The 12,627-nt window shown below is 32.4% G+C and overlaps 1 long non-coding RNA gene across 1 annotated transcript; it reads right to left on the bottom strand.

Annotated features, from left to right (window-relative positions):
* Positions 1 to 8,814: 8,814 nt before the first annotated feature.
* Positions 8,815 to 12,364, bottom strand: LOC137392084 (uncharacterized). The gene is made up of 3 exons (XR_010978213.1): positions 12,263 to 12,364; positions 9,011 to 9,119; positions 8,815 to 8,922 (listed from the first exon to the last, which is right to left on the bottom strand). It is a non-coding gene; the product is annotated as an uncharacterized lncRNA (long non-coding RNA).
* Between the last annotated feature and the right edge of the window lie 263 nt (positions 12,365 to 12,627).

Genomic DNA, 12,627 nt, shown 5'->3' on the forward strand with positions numbered 1-12,627 from the left:
CTTTTATAAACTAAGTTACATGAGTTGAGTCACGTATTGATTTGATGTCAATATACATGTATGTGACTGTTGTTGTAATGTACATAGTATTCTTGGTGCCAGCCTTTATTCTTAATGTCTATGGACAATAATCTATTTTGACAATAAGACGATGCTAGATTTTTATGTTCATAGACTGCTAGGTGAATGCCCGGGGAATTAAAAAAGTCTTTTTACAGAAAATTTATTTTTATTTATCATATAACAATGGTTACCATTCTAGCTTTCAAACTTCATACCATGAGAAAAGTGTTTTGTGCAGTTCAAATAAAATTTAAGAAAAAATAAAATCATTGTAAAGGTTTTCAAAGTTTTTGAACAACTGTTACTTTTAAATGTCATATAACGAAAAAAGTGTTTCGTTAAAATAAATCAAAAATAAAATATATGAACTGTAAAGGTGTTTAAATGTGAATATGAAACAATTAGCAAATAATGGTTAAATAAAGTCTGTTTTGCTATAATTACAATGAAAAATTATTTCGTATACAATTATACAATTGTAATTTGTTTCACCGTTGGCATCACAAGGCGAACATATCGTATAGAGTGAGCGACATAGAAATCCATGATAATTGTTTAATGCAAACACCCTCTGTTAAAAATCATCAAACTTTCCTACGTTATGTGTACTGCATGTATTAATAATTAGTAACCAAACAATATGTTAATCTTAGTAATTATAGTTACTTACAGTAAGTATTTAGTGTATTTAGTGGTTATGATCTGCATAAAAATGTAACATTACAATGCAGGTACTACGTGCAGTACATACCTGAGGAGTTCTTAATTTTAAGACAGATTTATAACATAGACATAGAATTTTACTTAAATAAATTTAACCTACTAAACACACACTAAAGCTGAGTTCTAGTATGTATTTTACTAAGTTAAACTTCAACTTTGTCATAGGCTAAAATTGTATCACTTATTTGTTTTCGAAATCGTTTTTATAGCTAATAATGAATAACGCTGAACTAAGATAGCGAGCATTGTATGTATATCTCTTTCAGGTGTTGTGGGAGAGATTTCGAAAAATAGCATATCAGCATTTTTGCTTTTTCATCGTAATCAGTACACCGACTACCAAATTTGAATTTTGAGAGAAATGGTTATCGATATCGTATGACTGCAAAAAGTCGAAAGAAATTTGCCCTCTTATGATGACGACCAAAAAACCATCCTGTTCCATATCGCAAAACAAAAAAATTGTATAGCAGGGGCATCGTAACTTGAGGGCGAACTGTATTAATTAATAATAAAAAGTACACACTGTGTGAAATCGTGAAAAGGATATACAGTATGTGCAAAAAGCAATGAATGTGATAAGAACGGCGTAGCCTTGTGATTAGGTGGATTTGTTCGTGGACTTGTGATTTGAATGTCGTGAGTTCCAGTCTATTACTAAGGTGATTTTTCGTTGCTAAAATTTTATCGCTTTAGCTAGACAGACGAACGACAGATGACAGACAGACAAACTTTGAGATTCATATAAATGGTTTGAGCAAGACATCAACTTAAGACTTAGCTTTAATCTCTTTTCTAATTCAAGCTTTTCTTACAATGTTCTCTGACGATATAAGACAACTCCATACTACATTGTATTACTTCGGCAGACTCTTTGTTTTCATTTTTTCTGCTTTATTATGTTAAGTGTTCAAATTTTTATAGCATGTCATTTGCATTATCTTACAGTTAGTATTATGTAAAATTTTGTGTAAAACAATGTTCTCAGGTCAACGCGTAGTTTCCATGGAGATTCCATTAGTTTAAATACCATAATAATAGTCTTAGCAGACTTTATGATGACGTGTTTTACTTAGTTTGTAACGCTCATTACTACACCATGTCTACTAGAATATTGTACAACAAAGTTTTAATCAGTACGTTTAGAATTTAGTCTTTCTTCTTAACTGCTGAACAAGAAGCCCTCAGAATGTTGAGTACCATGTGTCAAGAGTAAAAACTTTAACTACTATTTATCATACTAAAGCTAGACTCTAGTTATGACTGAATCAGATTAATCAGGTTAATAGATAACCTGTAATTACTTACTGAGTATCTCTTCTCTGTAACTGTTGAATGATGTCACACCCGAGCTCAGGTCTAGCTTATTGTGTGTTTAACACCTCGACCATCTCAGAGCTCTGAATTATAGCATCAGACTTTATTCTGATTGTTCCTGGAAGACAAAATCTCTTCTATCTTTCTTTCATTTGCTCCCCAATGATTGTCTCTCTGATTGTTCTTGGTGTGTTGCTCAGAGTAGACTGATGGTGTGCTAAGCAGTTGTCTTCTTATATGAATGAGTAGAGTTTGGAGTCGTTATCCATCAACTTTAGTAAGAGGGGACAAATCCTAACGCCAGTTCTGCTTGTGCAAAGTTAGGTATGTCCATATGATTAGTTTTAGTTATTGAAAATCTGCATTTACCACTGCATAATATGAATGTATTTAAAATTTTTCTATAAAGCTTTATTTTTTCTGAGCAGTTTAGAAAGTTTAGCAGCAGACGATATCATTGTGGGCAAAAGAAAACTTGCTGACTTCAAAATTGTGAAAATAACTTTTCAATACGTGTGGGTACAATTGGCAAAAGGTATATTGAGGTTGCACTTTATTAGTAGAATGATCACCCAACAATTCAAAATGTGTAAAACTTTAGCCAGTACATGATTAGGATTTTAATATCATATCCTTTTTGAGTAGCTTATCATTAATGATGTTTTCAATCTGTTCAATCGGGGGATTATCTACTCATGCTAGGACAAGTCGTGCTTGCTGTCTCGTTGATGATCTGGTTTATTATATCATTTTGCTGGTTGAGCTGTTTAGCCTGAGAACAATGTTTTACACAAAATTTTACATAATACTAATAGTGAGATAATATGAATGACATGGTATAAAAACTTGGGCAGTTAACATTTATTAACAAAGCAAAAAAAATGAACGAGAAAGATGTGCTTAATAGTGAGAATTAGAAAAATATTTTTGGGAATTACAAGAGCTTAAACTTAGAGAATGTGTTTCTTCAAGATGCCACTCCAGTAGAGAGGAGGACAAGAGGCATGAAAGACTTTTGGTCACAAGTAATGAACACAAATTAATGCGCTTTAGCAACTGATATGAGAGTCTGTGTAAAAAACCTTTTGCATAACCATCAAGTAAATTGAAAAGTCCAGACAGTACTTTTGCCCCTACCTGAGCCACTATAGAATGAAGGAGATGGGAAATTTTTGGCTAACAGATAACCAAAGGGTCAATTTGGTATTTAGTAAAAATAAGAATAACGACCAACATCATAATAAATTCCAACTCAGCGAAAATGGTGGTAGCACTGCCATTGTGGTTTGACTAGTTGTTGTCTTCTCTTTTTCTATGTTTATTTAAGGAGCGGATAAATTGTGGTTAGATGTTTTACTGCTGTGCAAAAGTAGATGAAAGTGAAGTGAATAGAACTTAATACCCCATTGCGACTAACTTTTTTGGTAAAGAGAAGCTGTTGTTGTTGTCGATGTCAATGGCTGTGGTACAAAAGGCAAGTGTGGATGATATTGAAGCAATTTTTCATTTCATTAATTAATTAATTCTCATATTTCTGAATATATTATTCCAACGAATGATCTTTCCAAAACTTTGCATCTTCTTACTCTGCCTATGCTAAATGTTTATTTTACTTCAATTCAAGGTTTTAAGATTTTTCATGGTTTGTGTCCTCATTTTTCACATGACAGTTACAGGTTCTCAACTCATTTCAACTAACGTGATATGAACAAATTGCATACAATCATTAACAATTATTTTGAAAATATCATTGCCAGCTGCTTTAACAATCTTCCACCTAATATCCATTCTTTTAGTAGAGAAAGGCATTTTAAACACTATTTGTCAGACAATTTATTCAATTTTAATGGCTAACTGTTGCTTTTTTCTCCTTTTTTGTTTTACTATTGTTGTATGGCCTAATTTGAAAAACATTTCTATTTTTGAAATGAAATTATTGCCAATAAAGTACTATATATATATATATATATATATATATATATATATATATATATATATATATATATATATATATATATATATATATATATATATAAAATTTATTCATATAAAACCTTAGATAAAAAACAACTTCATTACTATTAATTTCATGTCTGTTACGCAGACAATCATCAGATAAAATTGTTTTGGTCCAACTGAGTTATATATGTAAGAGAGGTGTAATTACTATAACGACTGATAGCTATGTAATTGCATTTCGTAGTGTGTATTTAGCAGAATGTCGGCATGTGGAAGCTAGCTCGTTACGTTTGTTGAGTGAGCTCATTTCTGGCTTTGTGAGGATGATGTACTTTTCTGATATGCACAGGTTACAACGCTTGGTGGCTGGGTCGTATGGCCTTGCGTGTTGAACGATTTTCCATTTAATTGTATACGGTGTGTTCAGGCCTTTTAGCTGCCAGATGTAGTTACTAAGCTCTGTGGCAGATTGCTTGTCCTGGTGCCCGAAAGATGATATGTGGCCGCTGAATCGTGTCTTAAAGGTATTTTCTGTGAGGCCAATATAACTTTCTGTAGGTTTGCTACCGTCGTCTGCGGTGACTACAGCTTGGTAAATGAGCGACTTGCTAAGACAGTTTCCTTCGAGCTTATATATATATATATATATATATATATATATATATATATATATATATATATATATATTAAGAAGGGTATATTTTTAAAAATCTTTGAAGTTGCATATTTTTAAAAGCCAAAATCTACATGTATATTACTTATAAAAATAGTCAAGCCAATACAATAGGCTATATGTATATTCAATCAAGCACTTGACACAAAAGCTAGGGTTATCTTCTCATGATAAAATCTATATACATTCTCAAAGTTAGTCGTATGTATATTTGCGTATTCGTCGTTTTGATTGTCCAGCTATAGCTATCAATTTAGCGCTGCGCCCACATGTTACGAAGCCCGAGTTAGAAAGTTTCGATCAGAGGCATTATCATATTTGGTATCCCATAACCACACGCTAATTATTTTAGCAAAGTGCCCACATGTTACGATGCTCCTGTTAAAATTTATTTTTCTTGTAAGGTTCAATTACTATCTATGGGGTCAAGGCCAATTCTTCTCACGCGGACATTTATAGGAAGAGCTCCGACATTCTTTCTCTCCGATCGGTCAGACAAAAACAGTACGATATCTCATTTTCACATTTGCACCAGTATCGATTGTGTAGTTGTTTTTGCAGTGTTTTTGTAGTTGAAATAAATTAACAGAAAAAATAAAAACAACTGTAAAGGTTTTCAAACTTTGCCAAACAACTGTAACTTTTAAACTTCATATCATGAGGAAAACGTTTTGTGCAGGCCAAATAAATTAAAAAAATAAAACAAATATAAAAGGGTTTAGATGTAAGTGTGAAATGGTTAGCAAGCGAAATGGGTACTCCGAGCGTTGCGATAGGTGACGGTGAGAAGAAAGAGAGATACCAGTATTGTCGTATTCAGAGTTTTGATGAATAGCTTCTGATGGAACAGTAACCTTTTTTATACACACACTTCTATGCAAGAATTGTCATTATTAATTCTACATATTCAAGATAGTTATTTTGTTTTCTCAGGTCGCATTAATTGTATCATTACCGAATAATCTTTTATCGTAATCGTAGCAAAACCAAATTAATTTAGCTATTACTTGCTAATTATTTCACATTTACATCTAAACCTTTTAATAGTCGTTTTATCTTTATTAATTTAGTTGACCTGCACGAAACATTATGAGTTTAAAAGTTGTTTGACAAAGTTTGAAAACCTTTACAGTTGTTTTTATTTTCTCTCTTAATTTATTTCAATTACACAAAACAATTTCCTCATGATATGAAGTTTGAAAGGTAGAATGGCAAATGTTGTTATATGTTAAATACAAATAAATTTTCTGTCCAGAGTCTTTTTTTTACCCGGGCAATGCCGGGTAGCACAGTTAGTCTAATATAAATCATAAATCTAATTCTCTATACAAACATCTAATTGTGACTTATCTTACCTGGGGTAGACAAGTCTTAATTAAATTTAGGCCTCGTCAAAAAGGCTAGTGTTGATATCATTCAGCATGTATTTTGATGTCAGTCTTTATAAGGTATGTTCGTGATCCCAGCGTAAAATACAGTTACTTGTTGCTTTCAGTATCAACATTATTCTAAGAATAGATGTTGCTAATAAATCTCTGATTTCTAGAAACTTCCAAAAATCCTTTGCAAATAAATATAAAAAATATATTCATTTTGCAAAAGACTTGTCATGTGCAGCCAGTTATATTTTAATCAGGAGTTATCTTTTCATGGAAAGATTTGTAGTCATTCATCAGGCTGCTCAGTCAGTAGCATGAGTCAATTACGATGTAAATTATTGTTATGCAATCGACTATTTATTCAGCAGACTAAAAGAACTTAATGCTCTGGGCGTCAGTTCTTGTTGTTCAGGACTTCTGTAGAATATCGTTTAAGATATTTTAACATTTTACCTGAAAATAAACCTATTACAAAGTTAATTATTGGTGTATTCTTATTACACCTAGTTTATTGTACCTGCTTCTTAAGGAATATGTTTAATGCTTGCCACTGTCTATTGATACAAACATTATTTTATCACTATAGCAGAAGCTCAAGTGTCTGCACTGCTTAATAAATTATGCTTGTCGCTTTGTCTTTATCCAATTTGTTTAGATCTACGAAAAACTGCAAAATAATAAATTTTAACTGCTATAAAAAAAGAATTTCAGTAATATCATTTTAAGTAGATTACGGGAAGTTATGGTCTAGGATTGTTACTGTTTCTTCCATCATTGTTCTTGTTTAGTCACACCTTGTGTTACTTTGAGGATGTTTACTAAAAGTTTCTCCATGTTACTTTTACTTAGTCTATGCATTGTATTGATTTCAGCAGGTACATGTGTTTCTATGTTCTTTTCCGCATCAACTAAAAGCAGATCAGTGCAAGGTTATGTTTCTGGCTAAACCTTGACATTAGGCTGAGTTCTAAATTCCTATTTAAATTAATCGAGAAATTTGATTGTAGTTGAATATTTTACCGGAATTACGATATTGAAAGTCTGAGATGTAAGTCATATGTTCTAGTGCAACGATCACACTGTATCGACGAATGTCTTCTCGGCGATTATTCATTAAGCCGATCATATCGCCAAGGCAATGGGAATATGTTGGGAAACATTGCAGCAGTCAAACTTTCTTGACATTTCGCCGAGCATCCACAACAGTCTGTGTAATGATCACTGATGCATTGTGGGATTACTGCTGGTATAATGTAATCCAGCCTTTAGAGTGTTTACATGCTTCAAGTGCTCTGAAATTCTTGATAGTTGTAGTTTATTTTAAACAAATTTACAAATCTATGTGATTGTTTATCAGAACTAGTCATCACTGTATATTCTTTAGCACAAAATATTATTTCTAAGAAACTGCCATGATAGTGTGTAGATTACAGTAATGGTTTATTCCACCCGAATCTATGAAAGAAATCTACAGACATCTATTACATATGAAAAAATACATCTACGCATAGTATATACTTGACAACAAAAATATAATTATAGGATCTCTAAAAATGTTGCTATAATAGCATGTCAAACAGTAGAAACTAAAAATTATTCAAACACCACAGAAATATAGTATACAGAATATATGAAACATGCTACAAGTAAACCAACAGTTTGAACCCATGATCCAACTGAGTCTCCGGATGAGCTCTCACGGACAGAGCTTATAAATCTTTACCATCTTGCTGCCAGCTGTTGTTACTACCAAAGTGTCCCCCTCACAGTGGATACACTTACCACCTTTCTTCAGCCCACCGAACTCATGAACCACAACTCCTAAAATGAGCGTGACTAGCTGCCAGGGGATTATAAGTATTTGCAGTAGAATTTACTTAAATGTAATCTATGGAAAAAGCAGATGATTCTAGTTGTTTCCTTGCGTAAGCAAGAGTCAGTGGTTTCTAAGAGAAAACAATAAAATTAAACATACTTATATTTGAATCATGTAAGACATTCTCTTTACAACTTACACCATGCGTATAGTTTACAGTTGTCATATTTACAGGTTTCTAGAAACTAAGGCTAACTAACCTGTCTCCAAGTTGATTACTCTCAGCTTCTCTCCACTATTAGCTAAAAGGGCGTGTCCTCTTCCATAGTGTGTGATAGCTGGTGGCTCCTCTTCCTTCCTCCTCCACATGACCTCTTCAGTATTTATGTCTATTCTGATAAGGTCATTGAAACTTGAATCAAACGCAATTATAGAAGTGTTATCTGCAGCAGTGAGAATTCGTAATGATGACCTCATAGAGTCTAAGACATTTTTTACCCAGACTCCATTAAGTGTGTAGAGAGCTGGTGTAGACTTGAAACTCGTCTGATCAACAAGAAGAAGCTGATCAGACAGAAGTGTCAGTGAGCTGTATGAATCGTTGACAGCAGACGGCCAGCTAGACATCAGCTTGCCAGACAAATTATACAACTGGACATTTCGTATTTCTGGATGTGAAGAATGACTTCTGCTGTTAGTAGGGGCTGCGGTCAAAACATAAATAGTCTCCTTATGAATAGCAACCGATAATACTGAGTATTCAGACCGAATGAGGGTATTGACACTCTGAAAGTTGTTTACCCTCACAATGGAATTATCCATTTGTACATAAATATTTCCTTTGTGCTGTGTGACGCTTTTACCACAGCTCTTGAAACAGGCGTTCTTTAGGAAAGACAAAGATTTTGGGTATGTAGGAGTTGTCACCAACTTCTCACTTTCAATTGCGATAGAGCTGAAAGTTATAGTCACTTCAGCATCTCTATTTTTATCTATAAAAATAAAACAAAAAACCGTGGTATATTAAGGTACTGTAAAACAAGAAAATAATTACGGTAAACAATGTTTCAAAAAAACTACCTTTTTTTTCTATCTCCTGGATATCAGACAACTTCAGAGCAGGGAGTTGTTCTCTCCAAAGACTCCCCATTTTCTCATACAGCTCATCATAAGCTCTTACTATATCAACCTACAAGTAATATATGGAATATTCCTTCTAAATCCATTAGATTAGTGGTTCATGATACATTGGTTATTATGTATACAGTATGTCAATGTATATGTTATTATAACTGGTAGTCACTATATATGTCAGTGTATACATTATTATACTTGATAGTCATTATATATGTCAGTGTATATGTTATTATAGCTATTAGTCATTATATATGTCAGTGTACATGCTATTATAACAGGTATTTATTATATATGTCTGTGTATATGTTATTATAACTGGTAGTCATTATATATGTCAGTGTATAAGGTATTATAACTGGTAGTCATTATGTATGTCAGTGTATATGTTGTTATAACTGTTAGTCACTATATATGTCAGTGTATATGTTATTATAACTGGTAGTCATTATATATGTCAGTGTATATGTTGTTATACCTGGTAGTTATTATATATGTCAGTGTATATTTTATTATAACTGGTAGTTATTATATATGTCAGTGTATATGTTATTATACTTGATAGTCATTATATGTATATCAGTATATACGTTATTATAACTGGTAGTCATTATATATGCCAGTGTATATGTTATTATAACTGGTAGTCATTATATATATCAGTGTATATGTTATTATAACTGGTAGTCATTATATATGTCAGTGTATATGTTGTTATACCTGGTAGTTATTATATATGTCAGTGTATATTTTATTATAACTGGTAGTTATTATATATGTCAGTGTATATGTTGTTATACTTGATAGTCATTATATGTATATCAGTATATACGTTATTATAACTGGTAGTCATTATATATGCCAGTGTATATGTTATTATAACTGGTAGTCATTATATATGTCAGTGTATAAGGTATTATAACTGGTAGTCATTATGTATGTCAGTGTATATGTTGTTATAACTGTTAGTCACTATACATGTCGGTGTATATGTTATTATAACTGGTAGTCATTATGTATGTCAGTGTATATGTTGTTATAACTGTTAGTCACTATATATGTCAGTGTATATGTTATTATATCTGGTAGTCATTATATATGTCAGTGTATATGTTATTATAACTGGTAGTCGTTATATATGTCAGTGTATATGTTATTATAACTGGTAGTCATTATGTATGTCAGTGTATATGTTGTTATAACTGTTAGTCACTATATATGTCAGTGTATATGCTATTATATCTGGTAGTCATTATATATGTCAGTGTATATGTTATTATATCTGGTAGTCATTATGTATGTCAGTGTATATGTTGTTATAACTGTTAGTCACTATATATGTCAGTGTATATGCTATTATATCTGGTAGTCATTATATATGTCAGTGTATATGTTATTATAACTGGTAGTCATTATGTATGTCAGTGTATATGTTGTTATAACTGTTAGTCACTATATATGTCAGTGTATATGCTATTATATCTGGTAGTCATTATATATGTCAGTGTATATGTTATTATAACTGGTAGTCATTATATATGTCAGTGTATATGTTATTATAACAGATAGTCATTATATATGCCAGTGTATATGTTATTATAACTGGTAGTCATTATGTATGTCAGTGTATATGTTGTTATAACTGTTAGTCACTATATATGTCAGTGTATATGCTATTATATCTGGCAGTGATTATATGTCAGTATATATGTTATTATAACTGTTAGTCATTATATATGTTCGTGTATATGTTATTATAACTGGTAGTCATTATATATATACAGTGAAACATGGATAACTCGCCCTCGGATATAGCGAACACATGGTTAACTCGACTGGATTTGCTTGGTCCGTTCCCACGCAATGATAAATGGCTCTATATAACTCGAATTCAACACTGTTATAACGAACTGTTTTTTGCCCAACGGCTACCGAAACTGTTGCTATCGCTTTAGAAAATCACTTTATTCCTAGCCATAGAGGTAAACCTCAACTTTTTGTAATTCATAAGCGTCGTTATTACCTCCATCGGCAAAATATTTTTGTCAACGACTGTTCTAAAGGTTTGGTGAAATTTGATTTATAATGCTATACGATGAATAGAACAGGCTAGCCGGGTCACGGGCGCAAGGATTTTCGCCACGCACATACAAAACAAAAACAGCATGTTGTTTTTGTTTTGTATTTGCGTGGCGAAAATCCTTGAGTGCGTGACCCGGCTAGCCCATGATGAATAGTTTTCCGTGTTGAATCAACGTCGGAATGTTGAATGTTTAAAGCGTCTTAAGAATTGTGGTAGTCAAACGTATACGTTGTCTTAGCTAAAAAAAACTATTCATCATTTGCCCTAAACACAAAATACGTGTGTACATTCAATAAGTATCCATTCAAAAAGCGTGAGTCATATACAATGTACCGTAAAACCTCGTAAAACTCTTAATTGAACTGCCTCGGAGTGTTGCTCTTAACGAATCCCAGGTAAAGTAAGGTAATCTTTCCATAAACTTCAAAAAAGATCGGCAAAATTGATCGTGGGTAAAACGCTCAAAAGAAAAAGATGTCTTTTCTTTGAGCATTTCAGCAACGATCAAGTTTTGCCAATGTCAATCTAAAAAACGTCCTGGCAATAACATCACCTCAAACAACAAACCAATCTCAAGTGATAGAAAAATCTCTATACTTTTTGATAAAAACGTTTTAAACTTTACATTAGAAGCATTTAATTTGAAACAAGCCATTTGTGCTTTTGATTTATATTATAGTTTGTATATGTTCATGTATCTACTAATAAATAAGTAAATACATGGACTTGTGACAGTGCTCTGATAACTTGAACACTCTGATAATTCGAACACTTTTGCTCGGTCCCTTGAAGTTTGAGTTATCCGAGTTTCACTGTATATATATATCAGTGTATATATTATCATAATTGTTACTCATTATATATGTTAGTGTATATGTTATTATAACTGGTACTTACTATATATGTCAGTGTATATGTTATTATAACTGGTACTTACTATATATGTCAGTGTATATGCTATTATAACTGGTAGTCATTATATATGTCAGTGTATATGTTATTATAACTGATATATAGTTACTGATGGGCGCCGATTACTACTTTTTATATTAATATAAGATTTTTGATATAAGAAAATTGATTAAAAAGTAAAGAACAAATATCAGCAAATCAACCTCGTGGCTGTATTTGCTCTTTGCCTCCAGTCTGTGTCGTGTGTTTCTTACAGCGCTCCATTTGCTTATCACTGTTCCTTCCATGTATTCAGCCAACTTTGTCTTGGTACGCTGTCTGTCTGCCATGAACTCTCTTTCTAGCTCATCATATTTCTGTTGTATTGCTGCCAGCTATTAATAGACACCCTTTAATCTTAGTTATACTACATAGTTCAGATTTAAGTAGATATTCACAATCAGTGCTATCTAATGTTGAACACCTGGAGAGTTTCTTTCTTGCATTATATTGTTTGAGGACAGATCTGAGGTGATTACAACCAACATCTGTGGGAGCTTTATATCAGTACTAGCTGCATTACCCGCCT

This window comes from Watersipora subatra, chromosome 3 (genome assembly GCF_963576615.1).
Source record: "Watersipora subatra chromosome 3, tzWatSuba1.1, whole genome shotgun sequence".
Classification (NCBI taxonomy): domain Eukaryota; kingdom Metazoa; phylum Bryozoa; class Gymnolaemata; order Cheilostomatida; family Watersiporidae; genus Watersipora; species Watersipora subatra.